General features: G+C 41.8%; 1 long non-coding RNA gene across 1 annotated transcript in view; it reads left to right on the top strand.

The window, feature by feature from the left end:
• Positions 1 to 13,271, top strand: part of LOC148109437 (uncharacterized) — a 37,233-nt gene extending 23,962 nt beyond the window's left edge. The window contains exon 3 of the long non-coding RNA XR_015725776.1: positions 11,246 to 13,271. This is a non-coding gene — a long non-coding RNA (uncharacterized LOC148109437). The remainder of the gene's footprint in view (positions 1 to 11,245) is intronic.
• Positions 13,272 to 14,397: the final 1,126 nt, after the last annotated feature.

Raw genomic sequence — 14,397 nt, 5'->3', positions numbered from 1 at the left:
CTAAAACAAGCCCGCAGGGGAAAATACCTGTCAAACTGTCACTAACAATAGTGGGTCATCGTGCTCTGTATTACAAGGGATCTGTAGGGTTGAGGTCAGTCTACGGGGCCGTTTGCACTGCTTGCGATCACTCCAGCAGGGTTTGATGTCCTTATACGTTGACTCCAGAGAAGCAGCAAGTGTATTTGCAGAAATCCATACCTGAAGTTATGCTAAACACCCATAAATTAACCCTAAACACAGTTATGTTAAATACCCATAAATTAACCCTTAACACACTTGTGCTATTACTTTGGTTATAAGCAGCAATCGAATGTTTAAGCCCTGAAAATTGCCCCATCCAAATTCAAGCCTATGGCAAACAAGACAATAAAGAAGAAGCATATTCTTATGTTAATAAGGCTATATTGGACCTTGTTTTCCTCCTGTGAGACAGGCTGAGATTTTTAAATAGGTCTTTGGCCAAATATTTGTTCCCATTATTTGGCTCCTGCACTGTTTCAGCTCTAGCTCTCTCCTGGGCACATTTTTTTCTCACATAAAGTGGACCCAGGGCAATAGAAGAGAGACATCTGAAAAGGGATTTTGTTGAGAGCAGGTGGGAAGCTAATATTTACTAATCCAAATAAGAGCCTCCTTGTATGGGCTTCCTTGGCCTCCTGAACTTTTTTCAGTGCATTTGTGATTACTTAATTATTTTATGTCTGTTCTTCCTCCATGAGGCGCGCTCTCTCTCTCTCTCCATACATATATATACACACATGCATACTGTGTGTGGGCATGTGAATATTGTGTTTCTCAAAGCCTAGAAGAAGGTCTAGCACATAGCAGGTGCTCAGTAAATATTGTTGGATTAATTGTTCAAATGACAAGTGTTCTGAAGTTGTGGTTTCTAATTCTAACTCAATGGCTCGTGTTTTGACCTATCTCACTAAATTTTTGTGAGAATCAGATGAGACAGCACTTAAAAAAAGTAATAGAGTATAATTCTAAAAACAGTAATAGTAATAATGGTAATAATTAGCCTTTCTTAGTCTTTGATTTGGTTCAATTTAACTGACTGCCCGGTGCATGCAAGATAGAAGTATGGATCTTGCCTGGAAGTCCCAGAAAAGTTAGGCACAACCCTTATTCTAAAAGAGATTTATAAGACGTTACAAAAGGAACACAGAATAAGACAACTCCAAAAGTCAGCACATCAGAGGAGCTTATTCTGGTGTGACATAGGCGGCTAACAATGAAACAGAAGTCCGCTGGTAAAACGGAATATCGATCCTAAGTAGAAGTAAAACGGACCTTACCATTATGTCTTCACTAGTGAAGAAGAGAATAAAAAACAAAGTCATAGTGTTATAAAAATTTTCCCACATATAACAGCAAAGAGGAGTTTAAAAAAATTTTCTATCAGTCTGGGCCTATGTGGCCCCAAATGGCCTGCTATGATTTTGAAATTACCTTGAAGTCCTGGGCTTTATCTCAAACATCAGGTACATTTTGAATTCTGTACCATAATTACCTTGTATTATAGTAGAAAAATACCCTGGCCTCCCACTCAAAATCTGAACATAACTGATGTTCCAGGGAGCCTTGCTGAGCTTATTTGGGTATCTTCGGGCATGTTTCCTTGCACTGTAGGCGACGTATCCCAATGGAGAAGCTGGGGATCCCAGCAGGAGAAGCATGGAGTAAATCCTGCGGTCAGAAGTGGACTTCTGTTCCAAAGGATCGATTTTCCTTATGGGTCTGCACATTCTGTGTGTGAAGGAGAGCACAGCTTCTTCATTTTATTTTATTTATTGCAAGCCCCAAAGACTGGGAATTCTGTCCTTCCCTGTGGAATTGGGGGATAAAGTTCTCAGTTTTCATGTTTCCACACTGGTTTGGCTCAATATTTTATAGCAATTACATATTAAATACTTTATCCATGTATACTGATTGTACTGGAATAAAAGACAAAGCAAAACAAAACAAAAACTTTAGTGAGTGTTAATTCTTCAATTACCCTATTTCTCTCCATGGATGAAGAAATAAAGGACCCACGTGACCACCGCGGCCATGTTCTCACAGTTGGTAGGTGGCCGAACAGCAACTGATCCAAGTATGGGGAATTAAAATCCAGTGCTTTTCCCACCATACCTACACTTGCTTCTCTTCAAACCCAAATCGCGAATATAAACCTTTATTTTAAAAAGTGTCCCTATGTGAAAAGGAAGTTTGTGTAATGGCGACTCTTGTAAATAATGGTGCCCTCAGGAGCTCCCCAAAGTTCTTGGATGACGTGCCAGGGCATGGAAGGGCAGGCAGGGTCAGAGGTTTGGTTAACACTCTACCTCCCTGACTCCAACCACTCTCTGAGGTCTCTGGTAATGTTCTGATGACCAAATGCAAGTGTTTTTGTTTTTTCCTCAAATTCATTCACCTTGACCTCTCTGCAGTGTGTGGACGTGGGGGACTACTTTCTCCAACTTGAGAGAAAATCTTGGGCTTTTGTGAAAATGTGTTTCTTTCATTTTCCTTCTAGTTAATGCAGTCAACATTGCTAGATTTTCGTCTTACTCTTGCCTCCAAAATGTGGGTGGCTTTTTGTTTTTAATAGTAGCGACTCCCTCGTACTATTTATCTCTAGGCAACGCCTACTAAAGTATGATGCTAGAAACAAGCCTGCATCGATAACACTGTCTGCTCTCTACCTCTGTGCCCGTCAGTGTAGAAGACGGTCCACTTGGCTGTCTTCCCGTCACTTTAACCTAACAAGTCCTGGGCACAAGTCACACTCGCTCCTCATCTTCCCTAGACCCGCCTCACCTCCCAACCGGCCCATTTCTGCCAGTGTCACCACCTTCCTCACAGTTACCCTGGTTCGAAATTTTAGAATCATCTTTCCCTTTTCTTATTAGTACCTTATATCGAGCCAGTTGCCAATGCCCATTGGGTGAATGACTATTGGTCCTTGAACTCTGAAAGAGTCAGTATCAAGGTTTCACTTAGTATTAATCTTGGTGCTCTTCTTACTTTCCTGCCCACGCTTTCGGACCCCTTCCCTAGTCTGTCTGAGGTAGACTAAGAAGAATTGGGATTCCAGGGAAGGAATGTAAGATAAGAGTTAGCTTTCAGTTATTTTGACTTCCAAACTAGATCCTTGAGAATCAGAAGGAATGGCAGATAGGACTGAGTAATAAAGATTAGAAAGAGAATTGAAGGGGAGAATGGAAGGGTAAAGACCACAGGGCTAGGTGGAGAGTGACCTGGGAGACTGTTTTAGGGAAGTATGTGAAAAGCTTGGAAGGTGGCAAATGCCAAGGAGCCCTTGGGAGCTGAGCTCTCACCTGCCACACACCCAGCCAGCTGCCTCCTTAGGGGAGGACGGTTCTTCCAGGCACTTTGCCACACCCATGGATTACGCCATAGGATTTGCACATTAGCCCGCCCAGAAACAGAGGGTTTGGAAGACTTGTAACCTAGCAGGGCAGTGGTGGTGTGGAGGAGAGAGCCCCACCATCTGGACTTGGGCAGGACACTCGTTACAAGCACCTTAGCAACCGATGTCTGCCAGAGCAACATTTCACAATCTCAGCTTGGAAGGCTGATGGGAGAGTGAAATCCAAGTCCTTTCTTTCTCCCTGCGTGGGTTGCTTGGCCCAAAGGAGATTTGGAGATACTAATCTTCCTCTGACCAGCCCTGAGGTCCGGTTGCCTAAAATACAGTGAAAAGAACAGGGGACAGATAGGAGGGTGAGAAAGGCCACCAAGGATGGCCACTTAGGCTATCGCAATAGGGAAACCCATCATCGGTGAGGACTGTCTCAAAGGAACGAGAGGAAGCCTGGAGTTCTAGAGAAGCAAGAACACGAAGTGCTGAGGAAATGTGGACAGCAAACCAAATCTTGCCCAAATCTTATCTGCGTCATGAGGAGTATATGTGAGGGCTGGGGGGTGGGGGGGCTCTGTGCTTTGTTCTTTCTGGGAATACAGTAGGGTGAGGGGGATTTCTTAAGTGTGGCTCCTTTCTGGGACCACAGGAACCAGGTGGAGTTCAACACTGTCAAAGGGAAACTGTAAAGCCAATATGTGTGTTTTGCTCTTCCCCATCTCTGCAGTTCAAGGCTAGTTGTCAACTAATTCTTAATAAAGTGGGAAACACCTAAGGTTCCAATCTGCATAAAAATGCTATTTGTGAGGTTATGGTTGGCCTATGTTGTGACTTCTAGTCTTTGAAAGCCAAGCTTCTGACAGATGGCAGTTCACCTGGACTAGTGCATGGAAATCTCTGCCCCACACATGCAGACCCGCTCTGCTAGCACGCCTGTAACCGCAGCTTCCTGCCCCCCAGCTTCTAAGTCAGACTTCCTTGGCCGCTGCGTAGGAGAGGCTGATCAGTTCTTGGTGCTGGGGCCGTCCTGGGCACCGTAGAATTTTAGCAGCAACCTTGACTCTGTCAGCGGCATCCCAGTTCCGCTCTCCCCTCTGCAGCTGGGACCATCAGAAAGGTCTGCAGACATTGCCAGATGCCCTCTGGGGGGCAAAAATGTCCCCAGTTGAGAACTACTGCTTTAAAAGTCTGTTTTAAGGGCGCGTGGGTGGCTCAGTCGGTTGAGCTTCTGCCTTCAGCTCAGGTCACCATCCCAGGGTCCTAGGGTCGAGCCCCACGTCCAGCTCCCTCCTTCTCCCTCTCCCTCTGCCTGCTGCTCTCCCTGCTTGTGCCCTCTCTTTCTGTCAAGTAAATAAATAAAATCTTTAAAAAAAAAAGAGTCTATGTTTTAGATTCAGAAAATGTCAGGATTTGACTGTGAATGGAGAATATAAGCCCTACTTTGAGATGGAGTTTATTTATTTATTTATTTAAAGATTTCATTTATTTATTTGACAGAGAGGCAGTGAGAGAGGGAACACAAGCAGGGGGAGTGGGAGAGGGAGAAGCAGGCTCCCCACGGAGCAGGGAGCCCGATCCGGGGCTCGATCCCAGAACGCTGGATCATGACCTGAGCCGAAGGCAGACGCTCAATGACTGAGCCACCCAGGCGCCCCTGAGACAGAGTTTAATAAAAGAATGAGGTCGATAGGGTAGCAGCCTGAAACAGCCTCGGAGGCCAGGGACGAGCGTGAAAAGCACATTCTGAGAAGCACAGAATAACTAGTCCCAGGTAGTAAAGATCCAAAAATGAGGGGGAGAGAAAGACTGGGGCCTGATTAGGAATGACCCAGAAGTTTCCAAATAAATAAAATTAAAGAACAGGTGGGTACAGGAGACTACAAGTCCACCCAAAGGACGTGGGATTCTTACTTTGTTATTGAATTGTTGTTGAATTCTTACTTTGTTATTGTTATATTTAATTATTTCATATGAAGATTGTTTTGTTACTTCATTCAACTTATATTAATAAATCATATTTTATCTTTTAAGGGACCTGTGTCCAGCCATGCTTTGTTTACTTTTTAATATTCCAAACTATGAGAACTTAATGACTCGCACTTCGAGTGAGACTTCATTGTGCCATCTGGTGTTACAAACCTCAGACTTCAGGCAAAAGAATCCAGAGAAAGATTTTTGGGGGCCGGAGGCAGGTTTACTCCTTTCAGGGACAAAAACAAAACAGAACACAAATCGACAAAGTGGTATAGATAACAGTCTAACATGCTGTTCTCAGTGGTATTTCTGTCTTAACAGTATTTTCACTAATTTTAAGCTTCTTGAGGACAAAGACCATATCTCACTTGCTTTTGTATCTCTAGCATGATCCTTGGAACACAGTAGATGCTTAATAAATACCCATTAAATAAATGAATGAATATATACAGTTTGAGACTCCAAGAAATGGGTCCCCCTGTGGATCCCATGTGCAGTGGTGGTGGGCAGGGGTAGGACAAGGGGGAAAGCATCACAGCTTGTAAGGAGTTTCTAAGCCATCACTAGGAAGCGATCTTTATAGAATAGACCCACATAGTAAGGGAGCCCAACGTTTCAGCAAGGCCTGCAACACTGGTCATTATCTCTCCAAAGAGCATTAACTGGGACTGGACATGTTTTCCAGTTTCTCACCTCCGAGCCACAGACCTTTTCCTCCTAGCTCCAGCTAGATCAAGAGGACATAATCTTCATTTTGCAACCAAACCCTCTGAGGCTTGCAAGTTGCCTGTACGTGAAACTGTAGCTCCGTGCAGTGGTAGGAACCAGCGAGTTTGAGTTTTCTTGAATCCTGCTCACTCTTGAATTTGCATGTCGAAAGGAAGATGTAGAAATATCCATTACAGACGTTCTCCCATATTTGACAATATGGTTGAGTGCCATGGGATTTACAGCTTGAAAACGCAATGCACAGATTTATAAAATCTCATAGAGTTTTTGCCAGAATGGAAGAAAAGGAGTCAGCGACATTCCTCTGTTCTTAAGTATTTATTTTATAGATTGGTGAAATGATACTCAATTTTATTCTTTTATTGCCTCATTCCTTCTATAAATAGGTAAATGTGTACTAATTGAGTGCTCAGTCCAAGTAGAGACTTGTGCTAGGAGCCATTAAAGGTCTATGAGTGAGCAAGGTGGAATCTCTGTCTTACAAGAGTTTAATCCAGTTGGGGTAAATTAGAAGAGACAAAGCACATTCTCTTCTTACTTATTAAAAAAAAAAAGCAGAGAGAGAAAAGAGTAGGAAAGTTAAGTAAAAATGCAACTAGTGTAACTTTATAAGCCCTGGCTACATTCCGTGATTATGGATCTACGTTGAATATGCCTGTTTGGTGTAATGAAGTGAGAGTCAAGGAAAGTAAATCCTCACTGTTCCCTCCTGTTGTTCATTGTTTTGTTAATTCATTGTTGGGAATAAATGAGTCCTAATGAGTGTTTCTTTAAATGTACTAGCTAAGTGCTCTCGTGCTTTTAGTAATTATCAGTTAATTGAGGGAGGAAGGTGGAGCATGTTTTTGCCCTTCTTTAAAGGGACGATTCTGGCTAGGGTTCCAGATAAACACGTAACTACTGGAAACATCCAGGGGATTTGGGTTGGGTGGTGGGGAGAGTGGGAGATGGAGAGAGAGAAGGGAAAGGAGAGAGAGATTCTGAAAGAAAATTAGTGCCCTGTGGGGAAGACACACTCCCATGTGAGTGATTAAAGGACTTGGTATGGTATGCCCAATTAACACATGCAATTTAACAGTATCTTGAAGCAGGAGGACAGGTGTTGCTATTTTCCTTTAATAGAGGATGAAGCTGAAGTTTAGAGATAATATTTAATTTGTGTACAAACTAAAAGTGGTAAATATAGAAACCAAGATTTGGAAATCGACACTTCTGATTCCAGATTTGATGTTTTGCCCCATTCTACAGGGAACTACTCCAAAGTTGGGAGTAACCAGACAGTGGAAAAGAGGGTGGAAACAGTGTCCATTGTTCGCTGTTTACCATTCCTCACACAGTCACCCATTCTTTCAGCAGGTACTTATTGTGTGCCTAACACATACAGAGCCGTACAACACACATTCCACTCTGAGGATGGAGGGGAGGTGAAAGGGAGTATAAGTTTTCCTGTTCTAAAGAACCTTAGAACGTTCTCCTAGGGTCATCCTCTTACCCTTTATACTGTCATTCCAAACCGTCTCTTTCTTCGTTTCATTAAGTGTATCATCTTTCCCAAACCTAGACATTTCTAAACCTAGACATTTTCTTATTTTTTCTTTTACACCTGCACCAAAGTGATCACTAGGTACTTCTCCAATTTTCTAATACAGACAGGGCAGGTCTTCATGAGTATATGTTTTCATTTCTTAATGGTCTGTCTCCTGAGCAACTCCTCCTAATTCAGTGTATTTCTCATGAAGATTTTGGACCCATATTTTATGATCATATTTATGATCTCTTTTTCTGTATCCCATCTGTATGAGTCACGGTTCTTCAGAGACACAGAACCAATAAGACATAAACAGATATACCACTGGTTTTTCTGGGTCTCCAGTTTGCAGATGACAGACTGTGGGATGTCTTGTCCTCTATACGTGTGTGAGCCAGTTCCCATAAATAAATCTCCTCTTACATATAATTCAGTCCAAGCATGAAGGCCTGAGAAACAGCAGCTTCGATGTCTAAGAGCAGGAGAAGATGGACATCACAGCTCAAGAAGAGCGGGAGGGGAATCGCCCTTCTTCTGCCTTTCTGTTGTATTTAGACCCTCAATGGACTGCATGATATCCACCCACGTTGGTGAGGGTGGATCTTCTTTCCTTGGGATTAATAATACTTAATAAATTACTTTACAAATTTATTATTAATATTAATATATTATATTATAATATATTATAATAATATAACAATATATTAGTATTAATATTATTAGTATTAATATTATTATAAATGATACAATATTAATATTATATATTATTATAAATATATAACATATAAATATAAATATGAAATAGTATTAATTATATATTATTATTAAATTATAAATATATTTTATAAATAATACTTAATAAATTATTTATAGATTTATTAAAATAAAGTATTTATAGATCAATACTTAATAAATTAATAATTAATAAATGGGATTAATAGTACTAGTTGCAAAAGACTGGTATAATAATTAAATAATATAACACAAAGAAGGCTCTGCCTGGCATGGAATAAACTTTAATAAGTAAATAAACTATTAATTTAGGCTCATTCATACCCTAAAACTCAGTCCTCATTGACCACTCTTTTGGCAATCTCCTTAGAATTTACATTATTATTTATAAATATCATCTTCTAATTATTACCTTTCTTAGGTTTGCTCATCTGGTTACTATAGCTGTACCTTTTCTCCTCAAGTAGATTGTAATCTGCTTTAGATCAAGAACCATATTTGTGTGTGTGTGTGTGTGTGTGTGTGCTCTTTGCGGCACCTGTTCGGTGCTGCGGATACCATAACATTAAAAGAAGATCTGTTACAACTTGGCATAGGAAAGAAACAATAATTTCGAATGAATGAATAAATGATAGAGGAGATCAGGGAGATTAGTCACCTGATGATTAATCTTTAGAGTGCAGTGCTGCCTCTGAGGACCTCTTTATAACCATTTGCTCCTTTCTAGCTACTGTTTTTGATTTCTTCTCCTTCAGTCCTCATATCCCGTCAATCATTACATTTTGTCAGTTCCACTTTCCTTTTCGGTCTTGAGTCTCCATTTCCATTAGTCTAGGCCATCATCATTTCTTGCTCAGGTTCATATTCCATAAGGTAGCCTAGATGGATCTTTCTAAAATACAGTGATGATTATGTCACTCTCTTACTTAAAATCCTTTATTGGTTCTCACTGCCCTTGGGAGAAAGTCCAAATTGCTCCATGTGCCTGCATTAGTTTGGGTTCTCCAGAGAGTGGAGCCTGAGCCATTGACTTGGATAGAGGTAGTTTATTTGAGACATGATTCTTGGGGATTGAGTGAGGCAATCAGGAGAGTGAGACTGAGAAAAAAGAAAAGTCAATACCCAATTTGTTATTTAGCTGCTTCCTGTGGTAGGCAACTGGGCTCATTCTCCTGAGGACATCTGAGGATCCATGTAGTATCCTCAGAATTGTCCCACATGGATGGGATTTAATGCAGATCTACTGACTCCGTTTCTATTAGCTGGACAGCTGTATCTGGAGGTGGGCTGCCTGCTCCCCCCAGACTTCTTGCTGCTTCTCAGCTCGGAGAAAATCTGGAAGCGGAATACAGACTCAGGCAAGGTTAACAGCCCACACTCTAGCCATACTGATTTTCCTCGTCTCCCTGAGATGAACCTGTGTTCTCTCACTTTTGTTCATTGTACATCTGATCCCTCTGCCTGGAATGCTTTTCTCCTTGATGATTCTGTTTGCCTTTAAGTTTTTCAATCAGATACTACCTCCTCCAGGAAATCTTCCCTGACTAGTGCTCCCACTCCCTGCAATGTGCATGAAAAGGACTTAATTACTTCTCCTGTGTGTTCCTATAACAGACAGGTTGTTTTTCAATTTTAAGATGTTATTTATTTATTTGACACAGAGAGAGAGAGAGATCACAAGCAGGGGGAGCAGCAGAGGGAGAAGCGGGGCTCGATCCCAGGACCCTGAGATCATGACCTGAGCCAAAGGCAGATGCTTAACCGACTGAGCCACCCAGGTGCCCCAACAGATTGTTTTTCATTACACTTATCGCTCTACATTGCCGTTAAGGTTGCTGGAAACTGAGAGTTATTTGAGGGCAGGAACTCTATCTTTTGTATTATATCCACAGAGCCTAGCAAATTAGCTGGAACACAACAGGTGCTCAATAAATATTTATAGAAAGAAGAATAAATGAACCAGGATATAGTCCTATCTTCTCATATATTAGTACCCTTTAGTATAAGCAACTCAAAACCTAACCCAAAGTAGTTTAAGGAAAAAAGATCATTTAGTAGCTTACCTAACCAAAAAAATTCCAGGGACAGGACTATCTTAATAAGGACTCAAATCTTGTCCTTGGGATATGGCTCTTCTTCAGGAGAGGACTTAAAGGGGAGATGGCTGGGGTGAAGGAGTAAACTGAGGCAGAGTTCTCAAGAAGCAGAAACTGAAACAGGAAATCTTGTGCAAGTGATTGATTGAAGAAACACTTTCAGAATGAGGCTGAGGAGAGCAAGATAGGCCGCAGGAAAACCTTGGCAAGGATGTGGTCTCAACAGGAGACCATCTATAGCCTGATCCCATGGAAGCCCTGGGGCATGAATTGCACCACTAAATTGGTTCCACCTTAGGGCAAGGGGATGACCTTTTGTATTCCCCTGTCAGTGAAGGAGTCATTGGCTGTGTGCCTCTTCTGGAGGTGGGGGAGGTAAGGTCCTAAACTTCTGTCTGGGTGGGTTTTTTTGTTTTTTTTTTTTTTTTGGCCCACGGTACCTCTTTCAAAAAGGAGAGCTGAGAACTTTTAGCAGCCAAGGGGTGGGGACATTGGCCTGGTTAAAGGGGTCTCGGTAAAGGGAAGATGACGGTTCAGCTTTTCTGGAATCGTATGGATGGAGGAGATTCTGTCATGGTGAATCTACAAAGAGAAGCCTGGGTCTTGGCTCCCAAAGAAGGAGAGGCAGATGCTGGATGGGCAAAGAGCAACCCAGTTACTAGGTCCCGGGAGCAAGTGTTCTCATCTGTTCAAAGTGGTGAGCGCCTCACCTTCTGGCTTCCATATTTCAGCATAGCCCTGACACTGTGAGAGTTTGTAAAAAGGTCCAGAATTTATCTGGATAAACTGGAGACTTTCTTTCTGATCATTCCCTAGATTGTCATTTTATTTGATTAACCACCTGGATGACTGACTATATGATGATGGCGGACGGCCAGGAGAAAAGGCAAGCTCCACGAAAGGACAGCGAGGAGGTGAAACTGAGCACCGTCTCCAACAGGGGAGAGTCCCACTTGCAGCATTTTTGCTTTTTAGGTAAGGAGAGAGAATGAAAAATTGACTCCTAAATCCTACAATCAAAGTCTTAGGCCTTGTTGGGCTCCCTACCATCAGTTGGAGGGTCTGGAAAGAAATCTGTAAAAACCAATCAGAACGCTTTCAGAAGAAATGTGAAGTTTCCATTGTACCAGTGCGCCTTGAGAAGTGTACGACATCTGACTTACCCAAAATGTGAAAAAGGCACGCTACCCGATCTTCTTCTCTGTCTTCTAGTTTCCTTTAATTAGCTCTAGGTAGTAGACCTTAACAGATCTGGCAGATGGAACTTTCACACATTGGATCATTTACTTTCACAGACCCTTACCTCCTTGGAGCATGGCAGTAGATTTATTTAAACAGTCGTGCATTTTAGTGGTCGCTCTGTTCAGATTTCAACTTGAACATATGTCTGTTATAGTTTCTGAACTTGAGTTAATGTCTTGAAGGGACAACCATGAGAAAATCCCTTAATTGGGGTTCTGTTTGAGTTCGATTATTAAGGATAATGAGCGTAACTATTTATTAGTCCAAGTAAGTCCCTCTGCCATGGAAACATCTGTCATGTGAAAGGACTAAGCCTACATATTTTGCCGGCAAGCGTGCTGTATGATTCTGCCTCCGTGATGAAATTTAATCTTACCACCAATAAAAGAGCCTGCAATGACATAAAAGATGGCCGACTGAAAAGAAGTGTAAACTTGACTTTGAATAAATGCTGCTAGCGAGTGCTCCTTAGTCACGAACATTAATCCCGGTTTGAACTGTAACCTGATGTGGTCTATTACATTGTTCGGATCCTGTTCTTTTGGTATGTTCTTCTCCCCTACCCCCAAATTTTAATCACCCTTCTGATTGTAACTGAAAGCTTTCTTTCATGCTGTAGGTGGAATTAATGAGAGCCTTGGGAACAAGGTCTAGGGGGTGTTATCATGAGTGTGCACGAACGGTGGACTGGCTACCTCATTGCTGGCTGCAGAAACTGCTGTTTGTTGGTACACAAGCCCCCCTCATGAATCAGGCATGATATAATGATATAATGCTGGTCTTCTTGAAGTTCAGTTATTGACTGTCTTCACAGTTTTGCCATATCAGTGTATTGCCTGTGCAACTTTTACTTTTTAAATTTTTAAAATTTTAAAAAAGATTTTATTTATTTATTTGAGAGAGAGAGAGAGAGCATGAGCAGAGAGAGGGGCATAGGGAGAGGGAGAAGCAGACTTCCCACTGAGCAGGGAACCAGACATGGTTCTGGGACCCCGGGATCATGACTTGATCTGAAGGCAGCCACTTAACCAACTGAGCCACCCAGGCACCCCAACTTGTGCAACTATTAGTTTAAAATTTTTCCCTTAAACCGACTCATCTTTGAAAAATTTACATACTACTCTAGCCCCATCTGAAGTAGTAATAGCTGTGTGTCAGAGATTTGATGTACCATCTGCATACTTTATTTCATTAGATCTATGATACACTTTTTTTTTCACGTTGTGAACATATCTGAGGTCATGATGTGTCTTACGATGGGTATCAATGGTCGGGCAGCAGTCAGGCTTTAGTTCCTAGTTGTCATTGACACCTTCTGGTGAGAAGAAGAAGGCACCAGATAAATCCTTGAAGAATGGATGTCAGCAGCATGGATGAAAATCCCGAAGTCAATGAGGGAACATCCTTGAAAAAAATGCAGCTTCATCAGTGCTGTCCATGCCATCGATGACGGTGTCGTGTGGCAAATCATGGACATTGTTGACTTCAAGTCTAGAAAGTGATTCAGAGGAATTGGGTACTTGACTGTAGAGACATTAAAGATATATTTTAGCCAATTACATTTGATTAAGTGTTTATTTTTATGTATGCCCACGTGTAATTTATTTTAAAACACTGTGTTCAAAGATGCCTAAAGGAGTTTTACCAGTAAGAATAAAATAGGTGTGGTAAGTGTCAAGAAAACATTAGGTCATAGCCATGTTCTTTGTTTTCTTAGAAGTACCTGAAATATTGGTGTAGGTTATAATCAAAAGTCTCTTAGATTTGACGAAATGTTATATTACCTTTAATACACAGTCAAATAAAAGCAAAGCAGTCCATCTACATACAAACTAAAAGTTTCACAAGTACCGTCGGTGGTGCGTGCACTGTTCGGGGTAACATCGGCATAGTGATAAAGCGGAGGCAGTCGTGGGCTGGGATCTGGCTCGCTTCACTCACTAGTCGCGTGATTTGGGCAAGTTGTTAAGTCCCAGTTGTTTTATCTTTTAAATGGGTGTCTTGAGTGGATATTCTCTGAAGACGACCCTGAGACAAAAATGTGAGTATAAATAGTATTGGGGATTCTAGGAAGCAAACGTAGTGGGGAAGGGAGACAAAGAGAGAAAAGAAGCCAACGTGGGTGTGTCCAGGAGCAGGTCACCACGGCGGGCAAGTGAGACTGGATCCCCCTGGGATCCTCTGACCCCAGTACATATAGAACGTGCCTCAGAGTTCCAAGGGTGAGGGCACTATTTATTTTTCAAGTACTTATTTATCAAGTAATTGATGCATTATAAGGAGTACTGTTCTGTATTATCAAAAGCCATTCCCAGGTTGTTAGCTCCGTAGTTCTGTCCTATGCACCCTCGGCCTTCTCCTGGGGCATAGAAGTCACGTGCTTGCAGGATGCTGTTTGGTGTGCATGATAATGCTGAGCGCCAAGGGAATACACGCAGAGCATCAACAACGCTTCAGCCAATGAGATAATATTACTCCCAAGCACTATTGTGACTGTTAATTGTGATCAGACGTACAAACACTAGCATGTAGTAAATTTTAATAAATATTGGCTAGCTTATTACATTTCATCCTCATCTTGGACTGAGATCTGTCTTGCCAAGCTGTTGGGCTGCGGCATTATATGAAGTTTGGCTTTGGTAGGTCCTTAAAAGTAGTCCTTCCCTACCTCTTGGTTAGTGTGTATTCACTCCAAATGGCCAACTGGCAAAACTGTAAGAAATATG

The sequence above is a fragment of the Ursus americanus genome, chromosome 9 (assembly GCF_024610735.1).
Source record: "Ursus americanus isolate L20-20 chromosome 9, mUrsAme1.1.p, whole genome shotgun sequence".
Lineage (NCBI taxonomy): Eukaryota > Metazoa > Chordata > Mammalia > Carnivora > Ursidae > Ursus > Ursus americanus.
Note: the sequence above shows the minus strand (reverse complement) of the source record. Positions and strands in the feature narration are given on the sequence as shown.